Source organism: Lepisosteus platostomus, chromosome 5 (genome assembly GCF_059453375.1).
Source record: "Lepisosteus platostomus isolate fLepPlt1 chromosome 5, fLepPlt1.hap1, whole genome shotgun sequence".
Taxonomy (NCBI): Eukaryota; Metazoa; Chordata; class Actinopteri; order Semionotiformes; family Lepisosteidae; genus Lepisosteus; species Lepisosteus platostomus.
Window position 1 is genome coordinate 62,654,111 of NC_142615.1, and position 6,000 is coordinate 62,660,110.

The following is a 6,000-nucleotide window of genomic DNA, read 5'->3' on the forward strand; positions in this document are numbered from 1 at the left end:
GCGAGGTGCTCTTCTGGAGATGATGTTAAATTAGTTAAAATCATGTGATAGTTAAAAAAGCTTAATACTTAGTTAAACAGCCAGCACAAATGGTTGCGTTTGTGATTATGTCACTTCTCTACTACAGCAGCGTCGGTAAAAGACCCTCTGAAAGCAGTAAGGCTCTGCACAGCTGAATTCGTTGCTATTTGGAGAAATCCACAAACTCGTGTTTTTCATGTGCTTTAAAAGACAGCCATACTCACCGACAAAATAAAGACACTGCTGCTGATTTTTTCCGAAGCACAGTTGACCTTTCTGAGCCAATTGATGAAGCTCACCCAATGAATACTATAGCAGAAGGTGGAGGAAAGTGCAACTTTGTAACTATCACAACCACAGGAACAACTGCAAGAAGTAGAATCAATTTCCCATCGAATGGTGGTGTTGTCTGAGGTACGCGATGTGAGCGTGTGCAGAGAATCCCACAATCTTTTCAAAACTTGGACAAAGTATTTCTGATGGAGCGCTGTGCGCAAAGATTGAATAAGCTTTGCTCCTGCCAATGATTCTGCGTGAAAAAGCACAGCATTCAAGTTTCACAGACAAATGCACCATGCCTACTGTAGCGGCGAGGCTTATTAATAAGAAAGAATTAAGTGTTCTGAGCCTTCCCAAATGAGGCCCCATTTCTGTGTTCATCTCTGTGGTGCAGCCACAGAGAAACTATTCATGCAGGCTGATTTAAGGTTCCTGATAAGGACAGCTCCCAAAGGGGATGCACTTAGCTAAGCCTGGCTATCATGATCAATGGTCATCCATTGGTGCCTATCTGTCTAGGGAGTGCCAGTTGGACATCTGGACTGCATTCCTAAGTGTCAGGAGTAAGTGACTCATATTTCACCTTGATCAACCAATCAGGGGCTGGTAGGGCCGAGTAACCCACGTGGGACTCTGATGCCCATGGAACTTTCAGCCAATCAACGAGCTGAAGTTCCTCCAGGTAAAAACAGGCAACACAGAGAGCCTGAGAGATTCAGTAAGATTCAGGGAGATTCAGTAAGATTCTGGAGAGGATTCTGTGGACTGTTCTAAAGGGAATTCAAAGGAGAATTCCAGGGCAGGACGGCCCAGGAGCAGAAGGCTCCCAAGGGCAGGACATTCTCGCAGCGTGCCTCCTGACCATCCTGAGACTCAGCTCGGACAACCACGGAACGGCCAGTGTGTCCGAGTGCCAGAACTTTCCTTTGTTCTAAGAGTCTAGAGCGGAGGTTGCCAGAGAGTAACCAGCAGCAGGCCTCGTGAACAGGTCGGAACTGTGGACAGCTGAATCACTATTCAGAACTAGCTCTTCATCAGGAACGAACCGGTCCTCTTCCTGACTTTCTGGGACCCACAGTCATCTTTTCTCCTGTGCACAAACTTTGCTAGTTAAAGCCAACAGTGAGCATCAGCAGTGCACCGTCACAAGCCGCACAGCACAGCCTGGCACCGAGCCAGAGAGCGCGGATTGGACAGCAACAGCCTGCAACTGTTTGTTTGTGCCCGCAGGAGATCTGAATCCCCAGAAATTGGATGAGTATTCAACTTCACTGCATTACAGCTCGAGAATTCCATTGTTATCCAAACCAGTTGATATCAATTTAATTCCTAAGAGTTATGTACTTGTTTTGAGTATCTAATGTAGAAGTTGTAACCAAGTTCACTTTACGAAACGGTCTTAATGAATGATATACTGAACGTATGTCCTCTTGATATGTGTAACACTTTGTAACTGATTGAATATATATCTTTTGTATTCTGATAACCCTCTCGATAAGATCTGTTAGGTTTACATGCATATTCTATGTATTAATAAATGTATCCTCGTGTATTAGCACCTGTGTGTGTGCGTTGTTTGAGTTATGTCGCATGGTTGGACTCTAAAGCCATCAAAAGAATCAACTTTGTGATTTACTGCTACAATAAATAATTGTCTCAGTAAATGCCCAAACCCTACAGAACTGGTGCCTTCAGAGAGCCACTACAGTTACATATTTGGCGTCCCTGAACGGCCAGTTTTTCTTACACTACAGAACCAATTTTAAAAACAATTGCGGCACACTACGATTCACACTGACTCAAAAGTGATCACGGCAGATGTTGTTCCCTGCATAATGCTGAAGGGACCAAAGAGCATTGCTGTTGGGAACACAAAATGAGTTTTTTTTATGCCTTGATGTTAAGCTGACAAAGACTATCTTGAAACACCTAGTTCAGTCTCTCGACAGACTGCCAAGCAAAGCTTTTACCCATTGACGTCGCAATAGAAGGAAGGTCTTAACCCACCAACACTTAGCAGTGGCAAGATTCAAACCTAACCCAGCGAAGAAAATGGAGCACAAACCCAGCACTTAGACCACCCAGCCACACTCCTTACACCTTACTCTCTTGAGAACGTCGGGTGGGTTCAGCTCTTGTTGTGCGACGCGTGGAAATGACTGCATCTTCATTTTCCGAGATGTTTCCTATCACATCTTTGTCAGCTCTGAATAAAGTGCTTCTTTGGAGCAGGCTTCAGACCTTTTATTTTATTTATAAAGGAGGGCCATTCAGAAACATGTAATTCCTGTTTTAGAAATGCTTTGGGCGGTGTGTTTTATATAATGCACAAACAGTATTCTGATTGTATACTGTAGACCTGTGTAGCAATCATACTGGACGTGACTGGGATTCTGAAATGTTTCTTGAAAAGGTATTCAGGGCTGCTTGAATCTATAATAAAAAAGTGACCCGAAACTTCCAACCTTCCAATCACTGATGTCGCTCTCCCTAAACCTGTACGGGATGTTTTGCTGATGTGCAGTGTGCCTTTACTCCTGTATTAAAAACGACCTCTGTTGTTGGGCGGAGTTGAAGGAGAACTTACTGCACAGAAAAAGTACGTAACGATAAAATATTTCTGCGCGTGAAACACATCAATCGTTCAGCATTTCTAAAATGTTTAATTGAATTGACAAAGAAATCCTCTCCTTAAACTTCGAAAAGGATTATCTGTTGAGCCAGCAGGCGTAACACTGCAGTTGCCGGTTTCTCACAGGTGGTTGAAGTTGTGGATAACATTTAGCAGGTTTGGCACCATGGCTTAGCTGGTTAAGACGCCTCACTAAAAACCAGGAGACCCTGGGTGTGAATCCCAGCGGTATCTATTCGTAGACAACAGGCCACTCATTGTCAATATTTATGGAGCTTAATTTAAAGACAACGGGAGAAGCATGAGTTACAGCTTTCTGTAGCTGTTTTATATAGCGATGCATCGGTTGGCTCTGTGGCGCAATGGAGAGCGCATTGGACTTCTAGGCTTTGACTTTGATAGAATGAAGTCATTCAAAGGTTGTGGGTTCGAGTCCCACCAGAGTCATGTATCATTCTGATTCAACCTTTCAAAATCCTCTAGGGATCAGTGTTGATCAAGTCAAATAAAGGACTTCTTAAGAGTCCACAGTTGAAAATGAACCAGCAGCCACAAGAAAGAAATTAGCACTGGACTGTGATCACATTACTCCTGTCCTGGACTCCTTGCACTGGCTTCCTGTCAACTTCAAAATCCTCATGCTCACCTATAAGGCTCTCCATGGCTTGACACCACAGTACCTGTCTGGGTTATCGCCCTACTCCCCACCTCACAACCTTCGCTCTTCTAATTCTGGTCTCCTATCTGTCCCCCAGTCCATCTACACTCTATGGGTGACAGGGCCTTCTCCTGTTTTGTACCAAAGCTCTAGATCTTTATTCCCAAGGATATCAGAGAGTCACCTTCTCTAAACGCCTTCAAATCCAGACTCAAAACCCTCTTCTTTAGAAGAGCCTTTAATGAACTATTCTTTACCCCTCCGTTCCTACTGTATTTAATACCACCACCTATTGTCTCCTCTAACTGTGTATTCTCATCCTGCTTATCTTGTGTATTTTTTAACTTTATTGGTTTCATTCTGTAAAGCACTTTGAAAAGCCACCTTTAAAGGCACTATATAATGTATAGATTATTATTATTAATAATAATAATGAACAGCGCATTTAACACTGAGCACATGCGGTCCTTCTTTGCAAAGGATTGCAAAAGCTGGGAATTAGCCTTTCACTCGTGTTGTTGAAGACCGTATCCTGGCTTTGTTGCAGGAAATGTCTGGATGCCATCACCGGATCAAGGAGAGGATCAGGGTTTTGGGAAGTCTTTTTGATGCCTGACACTGTGTGTTTCCTGGTTGTAACGGGTGTCATTCTGGACCTAAACAACAGAGAACACCGTTGAAATAGCTGAACTGCCTAGCGGACACTTTGTCGCCTTCTTCTGACCTGTATTTAATGCGATTCTCTGAAAACTTGGCACGTTATATCTGTGCTACCTTTATGGAGGGCACACTCATAAGAATCATAGATTCGATCACAAGCATCTAAAAATGAGCCTGAGAAAATGACATCACGCTATGAGGCTGAATGGCACAAATTCTCCTGTTACTTCTGCAGCAAATGTGTGTTTTTTGCTTCTTATTTGGCAGCAGTGGGATTCCAACTCACACCCCCAAAGAGACTAGAGCTTTAATCTAGCTCTAAATTAAAAACTAGGTGACTTGTAATGGCTGGTAGGAGAGGAAAGGTATAAATGCTTCTTTTTTGGACAAAGTCTTTATCTTTTTTTTCACCAGTTGTTTTGATCAAATTATTGTAACGCAGTGCCATATTAAGGTATAATATGTACATGAACGTCATGTCTGAGTCGATGATGGCAGCTGAGTATCGCTGGAGGACAGTTCATCATGAGTGGGTAAGCCTGCATAATGAGGGAGAAGAGATCGGCCTCTCTGATGCAGTGTCCAGTGACACTAACCTTCTGTCCTACTGTTCTCTGCTAATGTAGATGGTGAATGTTTATTTAGGTGAATGTAAGGTTTCATTCTTGTAAAATATTTCCGAGCACTTTTTTTGTTGCTGAAAATTAATCCTGAGCATTTGAATGAATTCCGATATTGTCACCTAATTCCATACATTGTTTCATCAAACTAGAACATTTAGAGGAGGTCAATTGCATTTATGAATTGCATAGTGATAGTATTTCTTTCCATTTAAATACTTCAGTCAAAAATGTAGAGAAGGTGCTCCTGTTTTCACCATTATAAGAACTGTGATGCACCAGTAATATTTACTCTCATAAAAGTATTGTAATTGTATTGTTCTGTTCTGTAACAATCTTGAGTGACACAAACCTTCTGTTTTACTGCACTACACTTCTCCAGAGGCCAGTTCAGCACACAAGGATCCTCAGTCAAACAAACACTGCAATCGCTTGATAAACGCTATTTCTCATCCTTTCTCTTAGTGTCGGTGCTACTATTGTATGCAAAGGAGGCGACTTGACAATGAAGAGAGTCTTCATGAAGGTGTGTGTCGGCAAGCTCTCCACTGTCAATTGACTGGGCTTGTGAAGAAATCAATCTCATTCAACAACCATACAAATTGCACAGCTTAAGGCACATGAAGCGAAATCTGTGAGCTGATTGACACAAAACAATGTCACTTCACATTATCTGCAAAGTTGTTTTGCTTGTCTGACCACCTCTTCCTACTTTACAGTGAGCACATATATTTCAGTTCCTTTCTCCCATGTGGAGATGTATCCACTGCCAAAACTGCTGTCTGATTATTTAAATTATCTGTAAAACTGTTACATGACTTCATCTAATTGTAAATTTATAAGACGGTCTGTGAGACATTTGTGAGAGTAGCTGAATCCCAGGGCTGGTATGGAATCACACACAGGCGGGTCTTCTGTGTGATCTGAGTCCCACTGCTCAGAGCTACAGACTGGTCAAATGGTCACTATTGTAGACACGACCATCGGACCATAGGCTACAAATAATCAATATACCGATCATAGTGTCACTACTGTTGTTTATTACATAAATACTGTATATAAATAATAAGATAATTCCACACTCATAAAACATTTATAAACATTTTGGGAGGCTGACATACAGTAAAGAA

The 6,000-nt window shown here is 42.2% G+C and overlaps 1 non-coding gene across 1 annotated transcript; it reads left to right on the plus strand.

Moving 5' to 3' along the window:
• The first annotated feature begins 3,280 nt into the window (after nucleotides 1-3,280).
• Nucleotides 3,281-3,379, plus strand: trnar-ucu (transfer RNA arginine (anticodon UCU)). The gene is made up of 2 exons: nucleotides 3,281-3,317; nucleotides 3,344-3,379. It is a non-coding gene; the product is annotated as a tRNA-Arg (tRNA).
• Nucleotides 3,380-6,000: the final 2,621 nt, after the last annotated feature.